Source organism: Mytilus edulis, chromosome 2 (assembly GCF_963676685.1).
Source record: "Mytilus edulis chromosome 2, xbMytEdul2.2, whole genome shotgun sequence".
Lineage (NCBI taxonomy): Eukaryota > Metazoa > Mollusca > Bivalvia > Mytilida > Mytilidae > Mytilus > Mytilus edulis.
The window spans coordinates 21,046,205-21,065,835 of NC_092345.1; the positions used below are offsets into that span (position 1 = coordinate 21,046,205).

A 19,631-nucleotide genomic window follows, 5' to 3' on the forward strand; every position below is an offset into this window, starting at 1 on the left:
TTAATATGCAGCCACATCCAATCAGAATGGTGACTTTAATTTAAGTCCAATGCCTTGTGTAGGAACTGTGTCGTGTACTCTGCAAGATAAAGAACAGTTGTACATCAACTTTTTTATGGGTCCACAGTTGGCTTTGCTTGCAATAAACTTTATCTCCCTATTGTAATACTTGTTCAAGTCTCTAAATTCCCAACCTCTCATTCGGGTCTATTACACAAATACGGTTGGCTTTGCTGCGATGTCGTTTCTTTCCTATCCTTTTACTTGTTCTAGTCTCTAAATTCCCAACTCCTCATGCTGGTGCTGCATATTGGATTTATCAATAAGTTGTTTTTGTCCTGAGTATGTTTGAAATATTTCTTACTGGACTTCAAACATATAAAAACAATCAATTCTATGATGAGATAAGGTGGTTAACCAGCCAAGATTTTAAATAAAGAATAATTCTAGAACACTTTTTTGCATATGCTTACTGTTACAAAGAATACTGGAGCTCCATTTTTTTTTTTTATATAAATTGTGGATTCATTATTCTTATAGTACAGGTAAACCTCAAATTTAAATGTTCAAAGACATGCACATTTTCTGAACCCTTGCATACCCCATTAGTAAAACTGTGAAATCAAATATCCATGAAATACACAATTTATCCTTAATCCATGAATAATTCGTATTAAAGAAAACATTGGAATCCACAGAATATAGTTTATGATTTAAGAATGTGTCTCTCCCCATAGAGGCGGATTTAGGGGGGGGCCCTTTTGAGAAAAAAATTTGGTTACTTATATAGGGAATCATTGAGGCATGACGAAATCGGGCCCCCTCTTAGGCAGCCAGTGGGCCCCCACTTATGAAAATTCTGGATCCGCCACTGATAAAGAACAGCAATATATGAAATATGACATTTATATGTTAATACTAAGCCATTTGTAGGAAGATCTATATATTCTTACATAACAGATCTAAATAAAGTCAATCCTAGTTGATACTGTTGAAACCAAGATGTCTATTTGCCTAGACTATATATACAGATCGACTCATCCAAAAACATATATATTCAAAGAGAAATCTTATGATGTGAGAACCTTCACTGGGGATGGCAATTGAGCTTTCTGTGAAATTAGTTTTTTGCACTAAAAAGTGTTTATAATTTTCCCATCAGACCTGTAGACACAATAGAATTGTATCATGATATATCATAGCCATAAAAAAAAATTCTCAAATCCTTTATTCCCAATTTAGATTTATACTGGTATTACATATTTATTACTTTCAGAGTATTAATGAACCCAAATAAGCCATAGATTGTACTTTCTGCTGTTTGGATTTTTCCATATACTGGTAAATCTGCAGTCATTGTCTGCTTTTCTGCCACCATGATTTGTTACATAGCTGATTTTTCTTAATGAATCATACTTCGAATAAAACTGGGATATCTTTTGCAGATCTAGAATAAAAGAAAGATAAACTTTTTTAATCGTCCTCTATTGACAGAATAAGCCAAGAGTTACAAGAGGGATGGGGGTTCATAAAGAATTTATGTGAATGGAAGATCATGAAAGGCTTCATGTGCTCTTTTATTTTAGCTTATCTGGCTAAAGACCATTAGGAGATATTTATACTGCACTCAGCATCTGCTGTCTCAGTGTCTACCACATGTTTATTTTAAAGAGCTCCTAAACCACCAAACAAATTGAAATGAAAAGGTTAATGTATAGTTTTAGATTTTAATGTGCTAATTTTATATTGATCCACCAAACAATAAGGCCACCATGTCTGAAAATCAAACATAGGAGTTAGGTGCAAGTTAACTTATCAAACATGTAAGTTAATGTTTAGAATTCAAGATATACAAAAATGCCTAAATGACTGAAATTATCAATTGACTCCTTATGAGTCCCTGCCCATTTATTACATGTACAATATGCAACTAATTTTTATGTTTCTGCCTGTTATTGATTGACAAAAACTGCAAAAAAAGCAACAAAAAAATCATCTGTACATACAAGATCTACAGAACTTTATGCATGCTATTGCACCTGTCCAAAGGAAAGTATCTGATGTTTAGTAGTTGTCGTTTGTTGATACAGTTCATAAGTGTTTCTTGTTTCTCATTTATTTTATAGATTAGACTGTTGGTTTTCCATTTTGACTGGTTTTACACTAGTAATTTTCTGGGGCCCTTAATAGCTTGCTGCTCGTTGTGAGCCAAGGCTCTGTGTTGTAGACTGTACTTTGATTTATAATGGTTTACTTTAACAAACTGTGACTTGGATGGCGAGTTGTCTCATTGGCATTCATACCACATCGTCGTATATCTACATCTTCATGCAATCTGCTAAATAAGTTCTAAATGGTCCTTTGAGCCTCTAGTTACCCAAGTGGTTTTTAAATTGGAGAGATATTGTTGAATTAAAAGAGATTCATAAAACACAATCTTATCTTATAAGTTACATATTTGTTTCATTAAAAGTGATTCTTATAAAATTAAAAAGATTCATAAAACACATCTTATCTTATAAGTTACATATGTTCCATTAAATAGACACTTGCATTGCGAAAGTTCTCTCCTACGCTCTTTCTGAGATTCACCTGACGTCTTATTAACTAATTTATAGATTTCAAGGTTCACCAAGAGTTGAATATATAGATAAGTATATATATACTACAATAGACAAGTCTTTTGATATCTGACAGGAGATCATTAAGATTATTCTTTATTTCATAAATGGAAAATCATATTTTATAGATGACAGTTTTTGTGGAAATAAATTGCTATCTGATGCAGCATTGAGATCAATTGTATTATAAATTCTATTAAGTTGTTTTGTCGCACTGTGAGGTTTTGATTAGAAATTTGAGTGGTTATTTATAATTCGTGCGGAAGTTGAAATTTATAAGTTTATGTAATTTGAATGACCTTTTTTACATTTTTGGGAACAACTATAGAGTTAGAAAGAAATGGTTAACAGCTAAAATAATCTGGTTATCAGTTGTCTATAATAAAGGAGTTATTGCCCTTGAGTGAAGATTTCTATTTATTTTTGTGTTTTTCACAAAAACAGAAGTAGATACAGAGAAATTTTATCAGAAAAAATTATAAGCAATTTAATACAAGATTAACAAATAAAAGATTTCAGTCATGATTTATATTCTATTCTACAATGTTAGAAAGTGGCTGTTGTTTGCACTTTGCTACATCTGGAATTAGAACAAAGGATAATTTTAAATGTTGTGAAATTCCACTGTACTGGTTTCTTTTCAGATCCCGAACCATGGTGGTCACAATAACATGATAACAGACATGATACACAGATATTCGTTATTAATATAGGGTAAAATCTATAAATCTTAAGCTTATGTTCATATACTCTTGATTTGTAGTCATTGTGTTCTTATTTTTGAGAATTGTGTGTATAAAGATGAGCTATAACATAACAAACTACAAAATACATATATGTGCTTGTAAGTCAAAACCACAAAATCTTTCCAAAAAAGTACTTTGGATTCATTATTATTTCTTGGATACACATTTTCATGGGTTTTGTAGGTACTGTAGAACCACAAATTCAAATGTTCAACGTGGCAGTGGCGGATCCAGAACTTTTCCTAAGGGGGGGCCCGCTCCAGTCATGCTTCAATGATTCCCTATATAATCAACCAAATTTTTCCATCGGGGGGGGCCCCCCTTGATCGGCCTATGCGAGGTACAAATTTTCTTTAGGGTTTGCATGCAAAGACTGGGAAAACCAGGAAATCAAACATCCATAAACTTAATCCACCAAAATTGATACCCATGAAAATAAATGAATCCACAGTACCTATGAAGAAACAAATTATGGTTCAGTTTTTTTGGAAGCCTTTAAAATGTGACAATTAAAGGTCTTCAGAAAAAATGTGATATATTGCAACTACAATTAACATGATTAAGACGTGTTACTAGTACTTTCTTTAGGTTGGCTGATCAACAAACCAATAAAATAATGTTTAAACTCCATTGTAATTGTCACATCAGCATGTTTCTCCTCATTTATTAAACTAATTCCAGATAAAATGTACTAAATATCTGAAGTCATGTCATGTTAACATGTTTCAGTTCTTGCTAATCCTATTACCCAATACCATTCTATAAAATTCTCATCAACACACTATTGATTTTTAAAACTTATTTAACACATGTTTAAGTAACATATTGCATTTCTGGTTTTTAGATATTTTACATGAAACAAGTGACAATTTTATATCCTGGTCTGAAGAAAATTCCATTCTAATTAGTTGTGGTTTGTATGTTTATTCATTAAGTGATTGCCTTTCCATGTTTGATTATAGCTAAAACGTCTTGCTTTTAGCTAACCATGTCCAAAGTACAATACTCTTATTGCGTACTAAGTCACCTATAATCAATTTACTTTTACCTAAGTTTTATTTATGTATTGGTGTATGGTAGCATGTGGAAAAACCTAGGTCATTCTGACCTATTTTAAAGGCTTTATTGATTTAGTTCAGATACCATGTGACCTACATACTAATAATTTGGTGTAAGGGTGCTTTAGGGTTGTGGTTTAATGTGGAGTCACTGTTAAGTTTCGTTGATATGCCAGTTATTCAGATATTTGAAGCAGTAGGAGCTAAACTTGATTTGGTTTATGGAATGATTGCATGGTGAATATGTACATCTAAGAGGTTTCATCTGACCTTGACTTCATTTCATGTTACATGGGTCAATGTTAATTTTTCATGGTTTCTTCAGTTTATCTGATACATTAACAAATAGGTCAACTATATGTGAAATGATTGTAATTAAGGTGAACATGTCTGTTTTGTAGGGTTTATTTGACCAATACTTCAACCAGGTTGTTCAATTATGATTAGGAAAAATTGACAGGCTGGACATTTCTGTATTGCTTTCTTTTTGAAGTTATCTGGTCAATGTTCAGTTATTGTGATAAGATAAATAATTACTACATTTTTTAAGACCTCCTACTTTTTCATCATTATTTAAATAGAACAATTCACCATTTCAGAAACTTAAAACTTCTGCTTAAATAGTTTCAAAATCATACACCAAATGACATTTTCATTTTTAGCTCACCTTTCCAAAAGGAAATGTGAGCTTTTGCCATCACTTGGGGTCCGTCGTCGTCCGTCCGTCCATCGTCTTCGTCCGTCAGTCATCGTAGTCGTTGTCGTAAACTATTTCAAAGATCTTCTCCTCTGAAACTACTGAATCAATTCAAACCAAACTTCATCTGATTGATTCCTACGGTATCTAGAATAAAGTTTGTGTTTTAATTCCCATTTCATCAAAAAATTTGGCCACCATGGCTAAAAATAGAACATAGGGGTAAAATGCAGTTTTTAGCTTATAACTCAAAAACCAAAGCATTTAGAGCAAATCTGACATGGAGTAAAATTGTTTATCAGGTCTAGATCTATCTGCCCTGAAATTTTCAGATGAATCACCGATTGGTAGGTTGCTGCCCCTGAATTGGTTATTTTAAGGAAATTTTGCTGTTTTTGGTTATTATCATGAATATTATTATAGATAGAGATAAACTGTAAACAGCAAAAATGTTCAACAAAGTAAGATTTACAAATAAGTCAACATGACCGAAATGGTCAGTTAACACCTTTAGGAGTTATGGCCCTTTATAGTCAATTTTTAACCATTTTCCGTAAATCTTAGTTATCTTTTACAAAAATCTTCTCCTCTGAAACTACTGGGCCAAATTTGACCAAACATGGCCAAAATCATTATTAGGGTATCTAGTTTAAAAATTGTGTCCGGTGACCGGGCTAACCAACCAAGATGGCCGCCATTGCTAAAAATAGAATAATGGGGTAAAATGCAGTTTTTAGCTTATAACTCACAAACCAAAGCATTTAGAGCCAATCTGACATAGGGTAAAATTGTTTATCAGGTCAAGATCTATCTGCCCTGAAATTTTCAGATGAATCGGACAACCCGTTGTTGGGTTGCAGCCCCTGAATTGGTAATTTTAAGGAAATTTTGCTGTTTTTGGTTATTATCTTGAATATTATTATAGATGTAGATAAACTGTAAACAGCAATAATGTAATGCTTGGGATATACAATGTTTTTTTATACTTTCATCATAAATTATATTATGAACACGAGACAAACAAGACATTTCAGTGTGTCCACTCTTGTTTTTGCTTTTGAAGAAGATATGACAGAATCGAAGAACCATTTATATAAATTGAAAACCCAAAATAATCATTCATGGAAGATTTAAGCAAAAAATTTTAGGTGAGCGATTCAGGCTCTTGAGAGCCTTTTGTTTGGTTAGAACAATGAAATTACCCAGAATCCTTTAGATTCTGGAACAGCGAATTGGAAATCCTATATCAGGAGATGTTGCTCATTAAATGTCAAGGATGACAAGCCTTTCAGGATATATTGTTGGAAAGTACATAAAAACAACTTTGTTATCAATAAGTCTTCCAGAAGTAAGGCTAACGTAGTATGCAAACTTCAAAACTTCCATGGAGGATGTAATATATCTCTTACACATGTTGCATGTGTTTAAAATATAGATATGCTCTAATACAATTTACCTCTTTTAAAAGCCTTCTTGAGGTATACAGTTTAAATAATTCTTGAAGTATACAGTTTGAATTACTTAAAATTTTAATAGTATAAATTTCTGTAAGATTTCATATCGGAAGGTTCAGTACTTGCATGTGTTTTTTTTTTATATGTTTACATTTTAGTAAAAGAACTCAATTTTTATCGAGCATGCAAATTTTGTTACAAAAGCAAGTTATAGCGATCCTACATTCTATTGGCCGTGGCGGAGTCCACAAATATATACTATCGTTGAAGTTTTTGAAATTTTAATAACTTTCTCAAACTTACCCTGGATTTCTACCAAACCTGGACAGAAGCTTGTTTATGATCATAAAATAGTATCCAGAAGTAAATTTAAAAAAAATATCTCTGTTTATCTGTATTTTACTTAAAATGGACTTAGTTTTTCTGCCAGTTAACATTACATTCACTCTGTAGTTAAAGTTTTCAAAATTTTAATAACTTTCTTAAAATATCTAGGATTTGGTAACCGAACTTTGACAGAAGCTTGTTTATGATCAAAAGACAGCATCTAGTAGGAAACTTTGTAAAAATATATTTCCTTTTTAGCTCACCTGGCCCAAAGGGCCAAGTGAGCTTTTCCCATCACTTTGCGTCTGGCGTCTTCGTCGTCTGTCGTCGTTACCTTTTACATAAATCTTCTCCTCTGAAACTACTGGGCCAAATTTGACCAAACTTGGCCACAATCATCATTGGGGTATCTAGTTTCAAAAATATGTCCAGTGACCCGGCCAACCAACCAAGATGGCCGCCATGGCTAAAAATAGAACATAGGGGTAAAATGCAGTTTTTGGCTTATAACTCAAAAACCAAACCATTTAGAGCAAATCTGACCGGGTGTAAAATTGTTAATCAGGTCAAGATCTATCTGCCCTGAAATTTGCAGATGAATTGGACAACCCATTGTTGGGTTTCTGCTCCTGAATTGGTAATTTTAAGGAAATTTTGCTGTTTTTGGTTATTATCTTGAATATTATTATAGATAGAGATAAACTGTAAACAGCAATAATGTTCAGCAAAGTAAAATTTACAAATAAGTCAACATGATTGAAATGGTCAATTGACCCCCTAAGGAGTTATTGTTCTTTATAGTCAATTTTTAACAATTTTCATAAACTTTGTAAATTTTACTAACATTTTCCACTGAAACTACTCGGCCAATCATTATAGATAGAGATAATTGTAAACAGCAAGAATGTTCAGTAAAGTAAGATCTACAAACACATCGCCATCACCAAAACACAATTTTGTCAGGAATCCATCTGTGTCCAAGACCAAGGTGAGCGACACAGGCTCTTTAGAGCCTCTAGTTTTTAATTTCAGATTTCAAGTTTTGGATTTATGGAGCTTTATTCATAAAAAAGGGGGGATTTTCAACACTTCGGACAATAACTCAAAAAGGCTTTCACCAATGTCCATGAAACTTTCGTGAATTGTTTATATCTATTGATGTAAGCTCCCTTTCAATTTTTATAAATTTCAGATTTTAAGTTTTGGATTTATGGGGCTTTATTCATAAAAAAGGGGGGATTTTCAACACTTTGGACAATAACTCAAAAATGCTTTCACCAATGTCCATGAAACTGTGGTGAATTGTTTATATCTATTGATGTAAGCTCCCTTTAAATTTTTATAAATTTCAGATTTTAAGTTTTGGATTTATGGGGCTTTATTCATAAAAAAAGGGGGATTTTCAACACTTCGGACAATAACTCAAAAATGCTTTCACCAGTGTCCATGAAACTTTGGTGAATTGTTTATATCTATTGATGTAAGCTCCCTTTCAATTTTTATAAATTTCAGATTTTACATTTTCGTGTTATGAATTTTTATGCTTAAAAAAGAGAGGATTTTCCAATTTTGGGACAATAACTAACACTTTCACAAAATTTTATGCAACTTTGATAAATTGTTTATATCAATAGACATAAGCTCCCTTTCCATTTTTATAAATTTTAGATTTTACGTTTTCTTAAGTAATGAATTTTTATACTTAAAAAAGGGGGATTTTATGAAACTTTGGTGAATATATTAATGTAACATCCCTTTTGATTTGTATATATATTTCTAGTTGATCATATAAATTCATTTAAAGCATAAAAGACAAGTTAAGAGAGCAACGGGCGTATCATGCGCTAAAGCGCAGCCCTTTATATAACAATTTTTCGTAAATTTTTGTAATCTTTTACAAAAATCTTCTCCTGAAACTACTGGGCCAAACTTAACCAAACTTAGCCACAATCATTATTAGGGTATCTAGTTTAAAAAATGTGTCCGATGACACGGCCAACCAACCAAGATGGCCACCATGGCTATAAATAGAACATCAGGGTAAAATGTGGATTTTGGCTTATAACTTTGAAACCAAAGCATTTAGAGCAAATCTGACAAGTTGTTAAATTGTTAATCAAGTAAATATCTATCTGCCCTAAAATTTTCAGATGAATTTGACAACTGGCTGTTGTGTTGCTGCCCCCCAATTGGTAATTTTTAAGGAAAACTGTAAACTGCAATTATGTTCAGCAAAGTAAGATCTACAAACAAGTGAACATGACCAAAATGGTCAGTTGACCCTCTTAAGAAGTAATTGCCCTTTATAGTCAATTTTTAACAATTTTCGTTAGTTTTTACAAAATATTTTCCTCTGTAACTAAAGGGCCAAGTTCATTATAGATAGACAAAATTGTAAGTAGCAAGAATGTTCAGTAAAGCAAGATCTGGAAACACATCATCATCACCAAAACACAATTGTGTCATGAATCCATCTGACAATCTGTTTTCTTTGTTTGATATGCATATATACCAAGGTGAGCGACACAGGCTCTTAAGAGCCTCTAGTTTTTCCGTATATTACTTATAAAAGGACTAAGTTTTTCTTCCAGTTACATACAATCTGCAGTTAAAGTTTTTAAAACAGTTTTTAAAACATTTATTAGATGCATACACCATCCTGGATTTTTACCAAACGTTGACAGAAGCTTTGACAATCCCAAAAGATAGTATCTAAAGGAAAATCTTCAATTAATTTTTCCCCAATCTTTGTTGAGCCTGCAACTAACAGCACAAGTAGGCGAGACACTCGGTTCAGCAGAACCCTTTTGAAGTTTTTACTTGAAGTAAATATTTAAGATGAACATAAGATTTAGAATAAACCTTTTTATTTTCTTCATTAAATCCCCTGTCAAAAGGAGGAGAGGAGTATACTATTGCAATCAGGATCTTCACAGTAGATATGGGCTCAGTTACCCTGTCAATGTTTTATGTCTTCTTAGCAACCAGTCATATAGGGACATAGGGTACAGACAGGGAATATAAGATCATATCCCCTGTGAACCATAAATAACAATTATATTATACTGGAGTGTCCTGATTTCAACATTAATTATAATTCAAGCTCACCTGGACTATAGGGTCAAGTGATATTTTTTATCACTTGGCATCCGCCTTCATCATTAATGTATGTTAAATTTTTTTTTAAATCGTCCCCTCTGAAATTACTGTGCCTTCTTAATCAAACTTTGCCACAATCGTGATCATCATTGGTGTATTAGTTTTAAATTTGACTGATACCCCCTTCTGATCAAGATGGTAAACATGGTTAAAAATAGAACAAATGGGGTAAAAGTTTTGTCTTTTTATTTTAAACTATTATAGATTAAGAAAATCTGACACGGTAGAAATATTTAGAATGTCGAGCTCTACCAATTGTCCACATACGTCAAAACTGTCAGACAACTTCTTATAGAAAGAGAGAAACTAAAATGCAAAAATAATCAGCATGACAAATAAGTCTTATAGTCCAAATCGTCAATAGATATTTTCTAGGATGATTTCCAGCTTGACTGTGTTCAAACACAAGTCTATTGTTGAAGGTCGTTTGTAGATATCTAGCTTGTCTTTAGATTTTGTATTGCTGGATTGCTGTAGCATTGACACATTACTCTATAACATTTTATTCAAACAAAGATAATTCTATGCTTAGTAATTTCTTAAATTATTATTTTGTCCCTCTGGTATTAAAAAGTTTTTTGAATTTTACAATACGGATGCTTTTTTCCACATTTTTTTTTTTTTTATTTAAAAAAAAAAAATTGATAACCAAACTGATTAGTAATCAATAACTTGCTTAGTGATAGAGATTTCTTCTGACATATCTTCCATCCTATTTATATCTAATTAGCATGTAGTGCTAAATTTACGTATTGTGACGAAAATGTATCTAATTGAAGGTCTATTTAAGAAATTAATTAAACCATCTTTTGTGTCATCAGCTCATTAAGTTCTTCAGGTGAAATATATTTTTCTTCTTTTTCCTTTCAGTGAATGTGACTAGCGGAAATATTGATCCTTACTAAATCATTGGATTAATGTATTCTTTCCTTGGAGCAAAAAAATAGGACAGCTTAGCACGGAATCAGTCTAACAGCTGATTTAATATAAGCATACTGCTGTGAAATATAAAAGCTTCAGTCATCAGAACAAGAGGTTGGTTGACTTATTTCTCTGTTAAATGATCGTATATATCTTGAAAAACGGACAAGTGGTCAAAATTTGGGTTAGAAAAAGGGTATGTATGTATCTTCTTATATTTTATAAGTCATTTGCAAATGTTACAATGTACTTTAAAGTATTTCTTATTTATAAATCACAAGTAGCTACAATATTGGTTATTACTGTAATATTTTAATATCTTAATCCGACGCTATTTATTTACCCAATTGCAGAGTTTATTTGCTCAATTAAAGTGATCTGTTTATTAAACAAAATAACCCAATTAAAGGAAGATTGAATTTACTTGTTTCTTATAGTTCATGTCAAGAGTACTTATAAAATTCTGCATAATCAAATCGTACTGATTCTGAAAGACTTTATGGTATTTAAAATTTCTAAGCTAGACATCATGACTTTTGCAAGTTATGTTCATAAATGTATAAAATAACATATATACTTTTTCACCTTATATCAGTCAAGTCTGTCCAACAGTTTATACTTCAGTCATCTTGGTTTCCAGAAGATGATTCAATTAATTGAACCCCAAGGGTGACTGGGGTATAGAAATATGGTCACTTGGTCTTCTCCCGACCGGCAGTAAAACGCTTGCCGAAGTGGGGCGTCCGTTTGGCTGTGCGGGATATATCAAGTTCTCAGTCACGTCCGTCAGAAGGGGACATTAAATCCGATGCCTCGTGTAAAGAGAGTGCCACGCTCTTTGCACGTTAAGAACCCTTGCAACAACTCTATGAGGGGTCTGTAGGTGGCCTGTTGCAAGGCAAAATTTCTGTCCCTATCCAATATACCCTCATTTTCCAGTGGCAGTCCAAATTTCCCCGACCATCATCCTAGATGGCCTCTATTACAACAGCCTACCTATTGTATTTATTGTGAACTTGTTCTCGTCCTGAATATGCATGAAATATTTGCCACTGGACGTTAAGCAACCAACAATCAATCAATCAATTCAATTAATTGATATTGGATTGTAACTGGTCACATAAAATGAGAAATATCCTTTTTGAATTTGAGGTCCCTTTGTCCAATGTGAAGGTCAGAGTTACTAAAAATAGTATGAAATTAGTGCAGGTTCTCTGTCAAGGTCTAAGTTGCTAAAAATAGATTGAATTTTGTAAATTCAGAAATTATTGCAATGTTTTTAATATTGCAAATAATGCATCTTGGTGGTGAACTGATGCATATACATGTACCTGTATGCAGGTTTCCATGAAATCACAGTAAGGAATCTTGTATTTTTGTCCTTTCTTCAAAATTGGAATAATAGAAGCACACAATGATTTCTGAATTTACAGTAAGTGCAGAAAACAGGTTAGAAATTGTGGAACCTCACATTCAGTTTCAAGTGCATACATGTTTAGTTATAGGGAATAGCCATTTTGAATATGAGACAATTGCTTCAAAGATCAATGCAATATATAGTTAACTTACAAAATATAGATTATATTAGTGCAGAAAGGGGATATGTAGATTGATAGGTACATTCAAATTAAATAGGCTTTATTTAAAGTCAGCAAGATTAGTCACAAAACAACATTGATCTTTTGAGTCGACATACAAACATTCATGCAAACAATCAATCTTGTTCTGTGGAAGCAACACAAAAGTTAATTAATACACTTTTTAGTTTTCTTGATTGTGATTTATACATTTGCAATGAGTCCTATTACATCATTGTCTTTTATCATCAATTTTCAGCAGATACATTCCAATTTGTCCCATGATATTGTCATTAAGACAGAGGTGACGTATTGTTTTCTGTACCAGTGTTTAATCCAAGATTTAAATATTTTGAAAGATTTCTAGTCCTCAAAATAAGAAAGTTTTGATGAGATACTAATAGTTAGTTATTGCAATTTTCAATTTTACAAATTTTACTAGAATCCTCAAATTATTTTGTGATTGTTGTTTTTGTTTTTTTAGATGGTTTTGAACATTTGGAACTTTAAAAATTTGATATGACTTGTTTTTTGGTAAATCAAACTTTTATTAAAGTTATTGGAATCCGTTTTTGGCAATTATTGAAAATGGGCAAAGATCCAGGTGACCAACACAGACTTTTTAGGAGCCTCTAGATGTTAAATAATCTGACTCCCTGATATATATTTAGTGGCCTTATTAACCTCATTTTCATACTCCAGTGATCAGGATAATGAATAATGTCAAAATGATGAAATACATAGACGAATATACACATTTACACTTGTATGCAAATTTGTCCACCATTACCTTAACTCACACAGGTTCCCATAAACTTTGACATTCACAGTTAAAAAAAATTGACGTCACAATTAAAAAGTGATTGTTGCTTGACGTCAGAAGGTTATTGGGATCAGATCTAAGGTCATTTAGAGACATAATTCAGCTAAATATCAAAAGTGTAAATACGTTTATTCGCTTACTTACGTTTATTCTTATTTCATGTTTTCTCACACCTGTATACTAACAGTTTACCTTATACTTATTATCAGGTTAGATAAGGTGTCAGAAAACATAAAAAAGATACCTCAAAAATCAATATTTCATTGCAGTAATACATTGATGTAATTACAGTTCTGACATTGTCTTTCCTGAAAGACAGAAAGAAGCCCTTTGTTGATCACTAATCATTCTAGTTGTTTTATTTCCCAGCAATTTGAAAGTTGTTAGCCTGGGATACAATCCCAATTTCTGGCCCTGCCATTAAGGATTGTTAAGGTCATGTGTTACATATTGATGACCATCTTTCAGCCTTGAACAGGTAGTAAATTGCTTACTAGTATATGTAAAAAAATAGATCTGAAGATCAGATCTTAAACTGGGGACCTTAGTGGCCAATTCTAATGCAACAACGTTTGTAACGTTCATTTTGATTGGATAACGTCACTTTTTACATGGCATCAACTGACAATTGATGCTATGGGACGTACGCGCAAGCGCAGACGGCATATGACAGATTTTAATTGCATGTTTTAACGTTGTTTTCTGTCAGTTTCATTAGAATGGAGATATAACAATATTGTATTTTAAGCTCCGACGGCATCAATTGGGGATTTGATGGTCGCAAATACCCGTTTACTGTCTCCGCTAACGCGTCGCCAGTAAACTTAATTTGCGACCATCAAATCCCCAATTGATGCCGTCGGAGCTTAAAATACAATACAGTTATCTTCTAAGTGGTCTAAGTAGATCTACTACTATAATCACTCGACTCTAATCTTAATTGACTAGGATTGTAAGTTTTCCTATTGAAGGTCAATGGTTTTCTCTATGCACTTTGGCTTCCCCCTTGCCACATAGAATTAGCCCAAAAGTTGCGCTTAAAAGTGGGGTTAAAACACGAACAATACTTCAATCAATCAGATATCAAGCTAACAGTTGACGAATGATGTAAATCAATAAAGATTGGTTCATATACTCCGACTGCAGAATCCCTTTTCATGGATAACTTGTATAAACTGATATTTTGATAGATTGACCTCAAGAAGCAAATTAACTTTGTACCTCCATGTATTGGCCATATCTTTTTTTAGCTCACCTGTCTAAGAACTTGACAGGAATGCTGCTGTTGCCAGAAAGTGTAATAAAAATCTTCTTTGGCTCACATCTGACAGCAAGCTATATGACCCACATCAATTAACGACAACCACTAAAGAGGCTCCTTACTATGCCTGTTTTTAGGTGCTCAGTTTGTATAATAAAGTATTTTTAAATTTCTGAGTAGCACCATCTCATGGGGGGAAATCTTACATAAAATATAAAAGCTGGCAAGTCTACGGTATGGGTTTTGCTCATTGTTTCAGGCAGTACAGTGACCTATAGTTCCTTACTTCTATGTCATTTGGTTTCTGATAGTGTCTTTTTTGGGCAATCATACCAATATTTTCTCATATTTATATTGTCCCTAGAATAAATTGCCTTACATAAAACGATTATAACACAAGAAATGAATTGATATTTGGTCAGAACCTTATAACTTGTACTTAAACATGTATGTAAGCAATTTTCGTATCTACAGTACAATCACTTCCTGTAGTATATTACCCAACTGAGTATAGAATTTTGTGATCAATTATTTTTTCACCTTCTGCACAAAACTTTATAACAGTGAGTTAATTGTATATTTACTATTATCACTGTGTCTAAACCGCACCGTCAAAAATTGCTCGGACTCCATGGTATCTAACATCCGGCACAATGACGGAACATCAATAGACAAAAGAAAGGTAGGTTTCTCCTTATTTTTTTATTTTTTTTATGATATCGAAGAAATAAGTAAAAGTGCATGTCAAAATGACGAATTGAGTGAACCTTGCCTCAAAATTGTTTAATTCGAGTAAATTGTTCACATTGTACGGAAAGAAAGGTATGGGAAGATAGATACTGACACAGAGATTGCAAATTTAGTTATTATGAGCATCTAAATACTTGTATTTATGTGTATGGAACGAAAGAAAAGGGTCATGTCAAATTAAAATAAACCGGTTTCGTCAATGTTGTTTACTACACAATCACTCGGTTTCGTCTATATATATCACCCGTTTTTTTTGTTTTTTTTAAACAAACAAATTAATAAAAAGTAACGTTGACACGGATTTAAACATTGTCTTTCGAGAATTTAAATATATATTTATTGTAAAGTAAACTTGGCGTGTTAAAATCTATTTTAAACGGGCACTTTTGGACATAGGTAATTATGGTAATACACATTTTCCTAATGAAAGGCGTATCCCTTATTTCACTTAACTTCAAACTAATTTTAAATGGAATATAAATACTCAATAGCAAACACATCTAATTATTTATAACATTATTATATTTTCTTTGTTTATTATAGTAGTATGTAAAGATGTAAAAATAAAAGGATGCGTTTTGATTGTGCCATAATTTTAATTTACTATACTATACACTTAGTTTACAATATTTACTATCAATTATTAATACATTTATTCATTCAATCATTGACGAACAGTCACAAAGTGAAACCGACTATAGTCTATACTATTCTGCACAAATTAATCATGCATGCAGCCCTGCCAGATTTTCTGGTACCATATATACTATGTTACTCGCGCACTAACGCGAGTTTTCACACTTAAGCATCCATAACATAGCAGTGAGATTTGTAACTTTCTCCCTGTTTCTGGTAGGCACATTTATTTTCATAGGTATGTTTTTCACATTATTTTTACAGTTCAAATTCAAAATAAAACTTCAAGATAACTCTTGAAAAAAAAATATCTGACAATTTTGTATTTTCAATGTGAATAAAAGTTGATTTGCAAAACATGACCGTCATTTATATCTAGGTCTTATTTAGAAGAAGTGACTGTCACCACTTATCCCATAAACATTGCCAATGAGACAACTTTCTATTGAAGACAAAAATGATGTTGAATTAATCAATTTTAGGTCAGTGTATGCCTTAAACAATGAGAAAAAACTCACAAACTGCATGAAAGCAAGCTATAACAGGTCCCTAATTACAAATGTAAAACCAAACAAGAAAGCTACCTGCCTATTTTCTGTTCAAAACGCATATGGTATAAAGCAACCAAAGACAACCACGGAATTACAAGCTCGTTGATTCAGGAATGGACTGAGTTAAAGTGTTGGTGCTGACACAAACAGCACAAGAAAAGTACAAACAATAAAAAATGATGAAAAAAACTTAACTCGTCCGATGACAGAGCCTGTATAGTAAATGCGCGATTTGTGCCAAAACTTGTATCACAGTTAAAACTATCCCTTAAATATAATAACTCAAAAAGATTTAATTTGATTTTCACTAAAAGGTTTACAGATAGTTTGACCATTATAAGAAATAACTATGTTAAATTTTAAGAAAATAAGATAAGCTGTCCTCAAGTTACGGTGCAACATGTTTATGCTGGAAAGACAGATAGACAGACGGACGGACCGAATGACTGATAGATGGTGGAACGGATGGATGTATACAATAATACGTCCTGTCAAAATTGTGACGGCGTGTAAAAACGCAAAGAAATGGAGAAAAAACTCGTAATTAAAGGTCAATAAGTTTTTTTAGGATATCGGCTTATTTGTATATTTTGTCTTCCTTATCATATTTGCTATATAACTTTTATATATATTGAAAAAAATGTATAGAAATGGATAAAAAGAACTTGAAATTCGTCAATTATCTCATAAAGTGTATACCGAATTAAAATATTGTAAGAAATAAGAAAACAGGGACATCCGCGAAATCGGATTATGTGAGTTGGATTATGTTTATTATAAACAAGAAAGAAATCGTTAGATCTGTGTACCATACTTGCATATGTTCCAGTCAAACCTTCTAACTTTTGACATATGCAGCTTTACACAAATAGTTCAAAACGCATAATGAATTCGAATCACTATGTCTCACTTGTTTAAAAATATCAAGGAGAATGTTTATAATAAATATAATCCAACTCACATAATCCGATTTCCCAGGTGTCCCTGTTTTCTCATTTCTTACAATATTTTAATTCGGTATACACTTTATAAGATAAGTGGCGAATCTAGAAGACTTAAAGGTTGCACGCCCAGGACCCCACCTTTGGTTGCCAAAACTATATTGATTCATGTATTTAATGATTTTGTAAAGCAAAAAATAATCAAAATACTGTTCAACTCGGCGGTATGTAAAAGCTGTTCGAATTACATCCACTTTGAAATAAACTGAATCCGTCTGTCCGTATATATATTGTCAAAATATATTGACCAATGTCAGTGTACGATCATCATAACACAATGGCGACAGTACAGACCCGTTTTTTTTTCAGTAATGTTAACAAAATAATTATTATTGAATTTAGTCGACGACCTTAGACTATTATACTAATTTGTACATAGCAGTATAGCAACAATTAGTGATAAATACATTTTATTTTAATGCATGGTAGTTGTAATCCTACATTCATTTTCTATGCCGATTATGCATGCATATATATACATTTGTCTTATTATCAACGTTTATCCTTAAGAAGATTTATTTTTAACGATGATAGAAAAGATTACATACATAGAATGATTAGATTACTTATAAAGGTGCCCATCCTTTTGTGCGAGAAAAATTACATATCAATTGTGCGTTTCGATTTTTAAGACCGTAAACTTTAATTTCAAGTTTAAACATGTTCAACATATTTTCCCATTACTCATATAGAAAACGCATATTTAGGGAGCTTTAACCTCAATCTGCTGTTAAAAAATTTCATAATTCAAAGTAAAATTAAAATATTTGTGTTCTCTAAGAGTAGGAATTCAAGTGTTTGCTTATTATTTATTTGAATCTGAAAATCATATAGATAATAAGCTGTTGTCCGGTGAAAGAACTTGTTTTCCAAAGACCCACAAAACTCCTTTTCAACGCTGAAGTTAAATAATCAACTATAATGTAATGCGATTATGGTTATGCATTGTGAAATCTATGAGGAAACTGGGTGGTAAACATTGACGAAACCGGCAAGTTCCATTTTGACATGACCAATTTCTTTCGTTCCATACACAGATATACAAGTATTGAGATGCTCATAATGACTAGTTTTGCAATCTCCGTGTCAGTATCTATCTTCCGTACCTTTCTTTCCATACAATGTGAACAATTTAACGAGAAATTAAACAATTTCGAGGCAAGGTTCACTCAATTCGTCATTTTGACATGCATTTTTACTTATTTCTTCGTTAATATAGAACGGTTGTAGAAAATATTGCATCTCACAATAGAAAATAGTTGTATATGTATATATATTCTTCGATATCATAAAAAAAAATTAAAAAATAAGGAGAAACCTACCTTTCTTTTGTCTATTGATGTACTGTCATTGTGCCAGAAGTTAGATACCATCGAGTCCAAGCAATTTTTGCCGGTGTGGTTTAATAGACACAGTGTAGTTGGTCTAGAGAAATATTGAGTTTATTTTTATCGCATAGTAAATATTTTAAACATTCTAATATTTTCATACTAAATAGTGTGTTAAAATTTTAGGCAATCTATTAATTAATAAATTATATATAGTTTGCAGGGTGAGTGAATTTTAGATTAGCCAGGCAGTAATACTTCCTGTTTGACTATACTCTGAATTTTTATTTTACTCACTGAGCATTGAATTTTTCATTACATTGAATTTCATTAAAGAGCTTATCTATTATGTAATGACATGCGATATTGGTGTAGAACTTCTATGTTGTTCAGTTGAATGCTGTTAGCGATTTTTAGATCAATAATTTATCAGACTGTCAAAACCTTTTTGATTGTACTTTGAATTTTATTATACCCACAGAGCATCATTGTTGTTTTTTTTGCATGAGGCTCAGCTTATATGTTGAGGATTTATTTTTAGCAATGATTGAAATGCGACCTGTACTTTTATAATGTGCAATGTAAGCTATTTTTAAATCTTACAGGCAGTCAATTCCTGTTTTTCTTTAATTTACAAAATTATTAGAATGGAAATGGGGAATGTGTCAAAGAGACAACAACCCGAAAACATAGAGCAGACAACATACATCTTAAATTTTTG

At 32.2% G+C, this 19,631-nt stretch overlaps 1 protein-coding gene across 2 annotated transcripts in view; it reads left to right on the forward strand.

Annotated features, from left to right (window-relative positions):
* The window catches only part of LOC139511697 (ecdysone receptor-like), a 134,548-nt gene that overhangs the window by 18,666 nt on the left and 96,251 nt on the right, over positions 1–19,631 (forward strand). The window contains exons 4-6 of one of the 2 annotated variants that reach the window (XM_071298725.1): positions 3,266–3,335; positions 4,212–4,280; positions 10,933–11,097. The gene's annotated coding sequence lies outside the window, so the exon portion shown is untranslated. The remainder of the gene's footprint in view (positions 1–3,265; positions 3,336–4,211; positions 4,281–10,932; positions 11,098–19,631) is intronic. The other variant, XM_071298726.1, reaches the window with a different exon arrangement.